The sequence below is a fragment of the Choloepus didactylus genome, chromosome 19 (genome assembly GCF_015220235.1).
Source record: "Choloepus didactylus isolate mChoDid1 chromosome 19, mChoDid1.pri, whole genome shotgun sequence".
In the NCBI taxonomy this organism is placed as follows: domain Eukaryota; kingdom Metazoa; phylum Chordata; class Mammalia; order Pilosa; family Megalonychidae; genus Choloepus; species Choloepus didactylus.
In genome coordinates this window covers 1,196,239-1,206,155 of record NC_051325.1, presented here as the reverse complement: position 1 = coordinate 1,206,155, position 9,917 = coordinate 1,196,239, and the positions used below count along the sequence as shown (strand labels likewise).

General features: G+C 38.5%; 1 pseudogene; it reads left to right on the top strand.

Moving 5' to 3' along the window:
- The first annotated feature begins 460 nt into the window (after nucleotides 1-460).
- On the top strand, nucleotides 461-1,517 carry LOC119515572 (annotated as a pseudogene).
- Nucleotides 1,518-9,917: the final 8,400 nt, after the last annotated feature.

The window sequence follows — 9,917 nt, the reverse complement described above, 5'->3', positions numbered from 1 at the left end:
GAACATGAGTATACAGGAGATGAGAATACTTTTGGTCTTTTTTGTTGTATAAAATCAGAAATTCAGAACTCTTCCAAATGTTATTTTATTTTAAAGGAGAGAAAAGGAGGATGAGATATAGATATGCACGAATATGAAGTGGTAATTATTTGGCTCATTGTTTAAGGATCTGGGAGGAGAAATTGTTGATTATCACAAATAAAAGATGCTAAATAAGAAGATCTGCTACTAATGCCAGTCAAGGAGCTTCCAGTGCAGAAGAGGTGAACAAGGGATGCCCAGGATGCTTAATGGATATTGCACAGCAGTCATTCTTAGCATCAGGGCTTGCAGGGTGAGTCCTTGAGATACCAGACATGGCATCAGGGATGTGGGAATGCATGAGCTGCATATGGATGTGCAGTTCTGGTTGCATCCTCCAGTTCAGTATATTTTAAAAGGCCAATGACTGGTAGGCAAGATGGCAGTGGCCAAGAGAAAATAGCATGGAGGCCTGGCAATTCATGCCAATAAGCCAAAAAGAAATGAAAATGATGTTGGGTCACCTGTTAAGCTAAGAGACATGGCAGAGGAGGCAGTGAAAGAAGAGCAAGACCATGTCCCAGGCCGTGTTTGCAAGGGCCAGTGGAAAAATAAAGAACAGATTCTCATCTTTTCTTCCAGAGAAATAAATTTCAGAACAAGACCTTTAATGTGAGACTTAAGAATGTTGATGCCTCATTCTAAAGGAGATACTAAAATTGATTATAAGGATAAGTTATTTGTTATTAATGAAGTCTGTGAAATGAAAAACTGCAATAAATGTATTTATTTTGAAGCCAAGAAAAAACAAGATCTTTATATGTGGCTTTCAAATTCACCTCATAGGCAATCTGCTAAATTCCTTGTTCAAAATATTCATACCTTAACTGAACTAAAGCTGACTGGAAACTGTTTGAAAGGCACTTGGTCTCTTTTGTCTTTTGACCCTGTTTTTGATGAATTACAACATTATGCTTTGTTAAAAGAACTAATTAAGATTTTTCATACCCCATGGTATCATCCCAAAAGCCAAACATTTGAGGACCATGTGTTTACTTTCACCATTTTGGATAATAAGTTATGGTTTCAGAACTTTCAGATCATAGAAGAGGATGCTGCTCTTGTAGAAATAGGACCTCATTTTGTCTTAAATCTCATAAAGATATTCCAGGGAAGTTTTGGAGGACCAACTTTATATGAAAATCTGCATTACTAGTCACCAAACATGCATCAGCATATCATGAGATCCATCACAGCTGCAAAATACAAAGAGAAAGAGCAAGTGAAAGTGCAGAAACTGAGAAAGAAAGAACCAAAGACTGTTCTTTCACATGATCCCATAGAAAATGTTTTTGCTATACCAGCTGAGGAAAAACTCATAGAAACACAGTGGGTAAAACCAGAGCCAAAAGTCGATTTGAAAGCAAGTAAAGAAAAGGTTATACAAAAGGCAAAGAAAATTGAACCAGAAGATGAACAGGGGAAATGCAAAATGAATCAATGGATAACTAATTTGTTTTTCAGTTATTTTATATTTATTTTGTATTCCATGTGTAAATATTTTCATTTTCCAGAACTGTCTTATAGCTAATTGGTATGGCATTTAAAAGAAATGAAAAATAAGCATCAATGTTTTCTTTTGAAAAAAAAAAAAATAACAGCCAAGGAAATGGGATATAGGTAAGATGGGGGAAAGAAAATTTGCTTTATTTTGTTATGTAGATTTCTCAATATTTTCCTTATATCAGAATCCAGAATTCATCAATATTGTTACACATCAGGTCAATGCCTTTGAGATGATTCTCCATTGACACCAGTCTCCATTAATTGAGTCTTGACTATTGATGAATTATAAAACTCAAGCTACCATTAGTAAGCACTTGCATGAAATCAGTCAAAATACTGTGAATGCCTGATAATACTACTATAAATAATTATAGCAGCACTTTTAAAAATGTATATTGACATTTGAATATTAAGAAATTTGCAACAGTTTTAGAAAACCCTAAAATATCCTACAGCAAGCAAGACAAGAGACAACATTTGGAAACCCCTTGTTTCCTTTCATCTAGATGGCCATTTGCCATGTACACCACTGACCCTCCAACGATCTATGTTGTCTGTAATGAGCTCAGATATGGATGTGCTCTTGGCTAGACCAAGGCTAAGGCACAATAAGGAAGCAGACTTAAGAAATGGGATATTGGTAATCAGATTGGTTGTGTCTGACAAGATTGGTTCATGTTGTCCACTCATGTCCTGTCCAAGGTTTCCTGTAGGAGTGGAGCCAAGAACTGGTGAAGACCCCACAGACCCTATCCCTCTCCTGTGTTATTTGTTAATTGTCCATTAGAACCAGTCACTATAACTGGCTCAGGATCTGTGAGCCCCCAGCAATTATGCTGTAATGGATGGTTCATAGTTACTACAGTGGATCATCATGGAATAAAAACTGTGACTTTATTCCATGGGCCAAATGTGCTTCATCTGTGCCATATCCAAGAATGAGATCTCTCATAAACTGAGCTCCATGACTGCCCAGAACCAAGCCATGTATTACAGTGTAGGAGAGAAAAAGAGAGAGGAAGACAGTGTGAGCTCAGACACAATCTTCCCCTGCAGGTTGGCAGGAGGAACCTGGGAGGCAGGGTCACCCAGGACCCACAAAGCATAGGGCCCAGTGCTAGGAGTATGTGCAGGAAAGGGCTGGGAAGGGGCTTCTTGTTGAGATCAGGTGTTGTTTATCTTCAGCTAGCTCTCAGATGTCCCCAGTGACATTTCTTTGTTCTTTCTAGCTCTAATTTCTTACATACTCACAGTAGGCAACAAAGACAGAAAAGACATTCTCTGCAGCTGTGAATTATATTCAGTAAAGGAATTTTTCTTCAACTCTTTCTTTTTAACACATTTTTAACACAATACAGTGCAATGAGAAAGCTGTTCCCAGATGCAGAAGCTGTGCAGAGTGCAATAATTTGGAGGCATGCTCACCTTCCCAGGATGTGCTGCAACATATGGTCCAAGCATACAAGTGAGTAGGACCAGCTTCACCATGAGGAAAATCATGTAAGATCTGCATTCAGAAGCCTGTGGCTGTGCAGAGAGTATTAGGACCATGAAAAGTTATTTCTCCTCACCCACCTATTGCACAGAAAATAATAGAGAGCTTGATATTATATTTATATTAAAATATTTTATTATTTTATGAAAAAAGTGCATGGTAATAAATGTTTGGCACATGCATGAAATATTAAAGAAGTGCTAAATTAAATACAAATGGCTTCAATAATGCACTTTGTATGAAAATAGGTTATATTTTGATGCTATTTTTTAAATTCTGTGTATATTGATATATATTTTGAAAGTTTGAATGTATTTCTGTGTCCATGTTTGTGTGAAACATGGTTGGTATTTACTGCAAGGTTGGCCTTTGCATAGTATCATAGTTTGTGAAAGTCTTACAGTAAGTGTAGGGGTCTGGTTCTTGATTCCACATTTAATGCATTTTTAAACAGAGATGGAGGGAGAAAAGTGGGGCACTTGGCTGAGACACCCATGTCAGTGTTCAGGATCCCCCACATCCTTGTTCTTCCCCCTACAGACATGGGTCTCTACAGGATGGTGTGTGTGCAAACATGATGCAGGAAAAGTGATGCAAGAGAAATAATGGTAAATGCAAGTTTTTAAAAACACTTTGAGATAAATTCAGAAGAGGACAAAATCCTACAAATTACATGTAAATTTACATTATATATTAATGTATATAATATGTAATTATATACATACAACATGGGTATAACATAAAAATATGTTCTGTGGACACACCATAGCACTTTTAGAAAAAATGGAAAGGTGGTTCTCTGGGGATGACATGTTTTGAAGCTAGAAGAGAGAACCAATGGCAAAGCCAGGAAATGACTCTAGCCTGGCTCTGCTCATGACCCTGGGAATGGCTCCTGAGCACCCTCTTGTGGTCCCGAGCAAGCCCTGAAGCCCAGCCCCTCCTATTCCATCTTTTTCCCATGTATCTCACCCAGTAATACCTGGCTGAGCCCTCGGGTCTCAGGCTACTCAACTTTAAATAAAATAAACTTTGTCCTTAGAGGTATCCCTGAAGATGTAAATCTGGACTGAAAAGTTGGGTTATATTTTGTGCTCCCAGCTGCCTGTGTTACACTGACCCACTCCAAAACCTTTCCTGGAGCCAGTATATAACAGCTGGTTAAAGAGAATCCAGAGACAGTACAAGTGAGGGACAGCATCTGTGAGGGCTTCATCCGGCCAAGTCCCAACTCCTGCAGCTGCAACTGGGACAGGACACTTAAGGACAAGCAGATCCACAGTGAGTCATGTGCTCAGATGCATCATCCCCATTACCTTCATGTCTGAATCCTGAGACACTCACATCTGGGAGTTGCCACCAGAATTAGAAATAACCACAATCTCTCATGTTCTGCTGGATGACATCTATGAATCCCAGAGAATATTCAGATTGAAGAGGAATCTGGTTTAAGCAACTGTGTGCTGTTATTTCATCTGCTAACCCATGTGGTGATTTGCATTTGGGAAGTAACTCTGTAACTAAAGTGAAAGTGGATGAGGGGTGTCCTTGTCTTATGTTCACCCTGGATGGAGGATGGTGGCTGAGCCCTGGAAGAACACAGTCCTCTCCTTTGGGTTCTCCAAACAGCCAACCCAGTTTCCTTTACTTGTAGACAGGAAATGTTTTGAATGAGCTGTTCAGGCAGCCAGATGTGGTAAAGTATCAAATGTGGCTTTGTGTTTATTGTCATCATTCTGCTATTTCTAGGGAGGATATATATACATAAAAAAATACATGATGAAGTTGGTTCTCATAGTTTCTGCCTTTTTTTAAATCTTTGTGGAGGGATGGGTTTTTAGGGTTCTTTTCTCAGAATTTTATTTTTGTCATTACAAAGTAGTCAGTTTAATTGTAGATACATACTAAGATGTCAGAGCTGTTAGGACCACCACAGTTATTTTCATTATCAATCCTTCTTAGATGCCAGAAGGAACTTGTCTGCCATCCTCTCTAACCATAGTGAATGCACAAGGAGCATGTGAACAACTGCTCCTGACCTGATCTATCATCCTTGTAAGAATCAGGCAGGTAAACTACCTCAGTTTCAGTGTCCTCACCTGGATATTGATGGATTTAGAACCACTTACCTATAAACATCCCTTCCATTTATTATATTATGATCTGACCTTGAATGCAGCATAGTGTAAAACATTCAATAATATTAATGATTGTAATTAATATTTTCTTAAAAAGTTACAAGGCAGACACCATTAGCACTGCAAGAATTTCTGGAGGCAGTGAATAAAGGTAAACAGTACTAGATCTAGACACTGAAGTTTTCAATTTTGATAGCAGGGCTTGGGAATTAAGGACATCTGGAGCCAAGTGGCAAGACAACCCAAAGTCATGGAAGGCTGGGAATGAAGGACTTGAGATAGAAGGAGACTGACAGGGAGGCATAGCTGCATTGGCTGAGCAAGGAACTCCATCCCTGTGGGAGCAGACTTACTGCAGATAGGACGTTTGATTGGATTATTTCAACTGAGATGTGACCCACCCCATTCAAAGTGAGTCTTATTCTCCTCACTGCAGTTCTTTATAAGAGGATAAAAGACAAACAGTAAAATTCTAGAGAGTTCAGAGAACCCCCAAAGAAGTTGAGAGACAAGAATACACCCACTGAAGCTGAGAGAGGCAGCCACCAATGCTAGAAGCTGAAAGAAATTAAATCCAGGAAAGGACCAGAAGACATTGGACATGGGCTTCCCATGTGACCATGGTGTCCTAGAGGCCATCTACAATGATGTCATGCCTTAGACATGTAAATTCGTAAGCTAATAATCTTCCATGCATAAGCCAAAACCATTTCTGTCATATTGCATTCCCACAATTTAGCAAACCATAACATTACCTTACCTGAATGCTAGGAGTGTATACATAATATTTAGTCTATATAGTGAGGGGAAACCACAATTTCAAATATTTACCTTCTTCAAGACTTTTGGAAATAGTTTCTTGTTTGCACTGAAAATGACCTGGATACATTTTCATTCTCTGAAACAATCTTCACAACATGATATTCTGTAAAGTTATGCTGATTCATAATAATGTATGGGCATGGCATAGTCTGCAGAAATTATGACTTTCATAAATTGAATGTAGATCAGGATATCTACATGCTAAGAAATTTCAGTTGTCCAACACTGGAAAATATTTACCTCAATGATGAAATGCAGGCCAAAAAAAATGCTGAGTTATTTAAGCTTAGTGATTAATGTTTCAGTATGTGTATGTCAACCAAGAAATAATAGGGGAATTCCCTGGTTGACATGTAATGACATATTAGCTCAGTATAATTTAGCTGTAATCCATAATTAATTAACGGATAAACAGTGAAAACCTGAATAATAAAATGTTTAGGAATAATATAAATGCAGAGAAATATCTTTTGGAAATTTGGTTTCACTTGAAAATTCTTTCACTCAAAAATATATGGAGAAGAGGCTCGAAGATGGTGGCATAGAGAGGCATGGAAGACTGTTAGTCACCCCCCCCGAACAATTCATAAATGACCAAAAAACTAGTAAATAACCTGGAATAACTGTGGGGAGACAAACATGACTGTCCACTCATCATCCACCAACCTGAATTAGGAGGAATGCTAGAGATTGCAGCATAAAATCTGTAAGTAAAACTGCAAACCCATGCTGATAGCCAAGAACTGAGAGCCCCTCCCTCACAGAAGCTATGCAGTGCACTCTCTCAGACCATCTCCAAGTGAGGTTTTAATATTAACTGCTCAATATAAACAGTGAATCCTCAACAAGCAGACAGAGGCTTTTGGTGACAACTGACCTTGGGAGAGTTGGGGGACATATCTGTCTCAGGACAGGGAACCCAGAGAATCAGGTGCTATCTCTGGCTGATGGGTGAACCTGGGAGTTTTTCTGTCCCTTTCTCTCTCTGTGGAGAAAACCTCAGCTGTTCTCAGCCCACAGTGCTTTGCAGTAAAGATAGCCTCAGACATTTTAAAATCAAAACACTGATCAGCAGAGTCACAGAAACAAAGAACTTATTGATATGCAAATGACATCTCTGGAGGGGGCATAGCTTCCCAAGAGGAAAGGGAGGGGCCCAGCTCTACTGTCCATCTTTCAGTCTTTCTGGAACAAGACCCCAAAGCCTGGGGGAGGACAGCAACAGGCCACACCCTCTTACAAGGCAGTGACAGGTGCATCTGCTCTTCAGAAAAGTGCAGGTGTCTCAATCCTCTAAGAAAAGCCATCAGGGAAACCAGATACTGAAATATTAACTCTTTCTGTGACATGAGCCTGTTCTCATCTGGGAAAACCTGATTGGGGTGGCCTAGGAGGTCAGATGCCTAGACAACAGAAAACTACAACCTACACTAAGAAAAATGAAGCTATGACCCAGTCAAAGGAGCAAACACACACTTCAACTGAGATACAGGAATTTAAACAGCTAATGTTAAATCAATTCAAAAAGTTTAGAGAATATTTTGCAAAAGAGAAAGAGGCTGTAGAGAAACACTGGACATATATAAGGCAGAAATTGAAAGTTCAAAAAACAACCAGTAGAATATAAGGAAATGAAAGGCACAACACAAGAGATGAAAGACACAATGGAAACATACAACAGCAGATCTCAAGAGGCAGAAGAAAACACTCAAGAACTGGAAAACAAAACACCTGAAAGCCTACACACAAAGGAGCAGATGGAGAAAAGAATGAAAAAACATGAGCAACATCCCCAGGAAATTAAAGATGAAACAAAGTACAAGAATCTACGTATCATTGGTGTCCCAGAAGGAGAAGAGAAGGGAAAAAGAGCAGAGGCAATAATAGAGGAAATAATCAATGAAAATTTCCCATCTCTTATGAAAGACATAAAATTACAGATCCAAGAAGTGCAGCATACTCCAAACAGAATAGATCTGAATAGGCCTACACCAAGACAGTTAATAATGAGATTATCAAATGTCAAAGACAAAGAGAGAATCCTGAAAGCAGCAAGAGAAAAGCGATCCATCACATAACAAAGTGCAGATGTGCAGATCTCTCAGCAGAAACCATGGAGGCAAGAAGGAAGTGGTGTGATATATTTAAGATACTGAAGGAGAAAAACCACCACCCAAGAATCCTATATCCAGCAAAGCTGTCCTTCAAATATGAGGGAGAGCTCAAAATACTTTCTGACAAACAGGCAATGAGAGACTTTGTGAACAAGACACCTGTCCTACAGGAAATACTAAAGGGAAAACTGCAGAGTGTTCAGAGAAGATGGGAGTGCATGGTTTGGAACAAAATTTTGGAAGATGGTAGCACAGCAATGTCAGTACACTGAACAAATATAGCTATGTATATGATTAAGAGAGGAAGGTTTGGAGCATGTGAGACACCAGAAGAAAGGAGGAAAGATAAAGACTGGGACTGTGTAACTTGGTGAAATCTACCGTGTTCAAAAATTGTGGTAAAATGTACAAATATGTTCTTTTACAAGGGAGAACAAGCAAATGTCAAACTTGCAAGGTGTTAAAAATGGGGAGGCATAGGGGGAGGGATGCAATCAATGTAAACTAGAGACTGTAACTAATAGAATCATTGTATTATGTTTACTTTAATGTAACAAAAGTGATATACCAAGGTAAATGAAGATAGGAGGGGGAGATAGGGAAGGCATGTTGGACACCTGACATTGGTGGTGTTGTCTGACTCTTTACCCTACTTTAATTTGGGGTTGCTTTTCCCTTTACTACTTCCTGGCTGTCATTTTTTTCCTTTCCTTTCCCTCTCTACCTTCTTTGATGTTCCCTCCTGCCTTGTGGAAGAAATGTAGATGCCCTTTTATAGATAGTGGTGAAGGTGGTGAACACATAAATATGTGAGCATACAGAGAACCATTGATTGTTTACTTAGGATGGAGTGTATGGGTTGTGAACAAAACCATTTTAAAAAAATGGGTTGATGTCAAAACCTTAAGGGCAATATACTGAATGAAATAAGCCAGAAACATAAGGACAAACATTGCAGGGTCTCAGTGCTAAGAACTAATTATAATATGTAAACTCATAGACATGAAATATAAGGTACCAAGATATAGGACGAGGCTTAAGAATGGGGAGTGGTTGCTTAGTATGAGCAGAATTTTCAACTAGGATGAAATTAAATGTTTGGAAATGAACAGAGGTGTGGGTTGCAAGATGTGAGAATAACTAACAGTGCTGAATGGCACGTGAATGAAGTGGAAATGGGAAGCTTAGGGTCATATATGTCACCAGAAGGAAAATTTGAGGTCAAAAGATGGGAATGTATAAAAGTGAATCCTATGGTGTGCAATGTACATGATTGACTGAATGAATATTAGAAAACTCTTCCATGAACCAGAGCAAATGTATGACAATACAACTAGAAGTTAATAATACATGGGCATATAGGGAAGAAGTACATACCTATTGCAAACTATACACTACAGTTTGTAGTATTTCAACATTCATTCATAAGCAGTAACAAATGTACTATAACAACACTATGAGTCAACAATTGAGGGGGCTTGGTTAGGGATATGGGAGGATTTGAGTTTCCTTTTCTTTTTCTTTCTTCTTTTTTCCATCTTTCACTTTATTTCTTGTCTGGAGTAATGAAAAGTTTCTAAAAATTGAACAAAATTTAAGTAGAGTTATGGATGCACAGCTGTATGAGGGTACCAGAGGCAACTGATTGTCCACTTTTGATCTTTGGATAATTGTATGGTATCTGAACAATCCCAATAAAAATTTAAATATATATATATATATATATTGAGAGCCAAACACTTATGTATAGAATGGAAACAG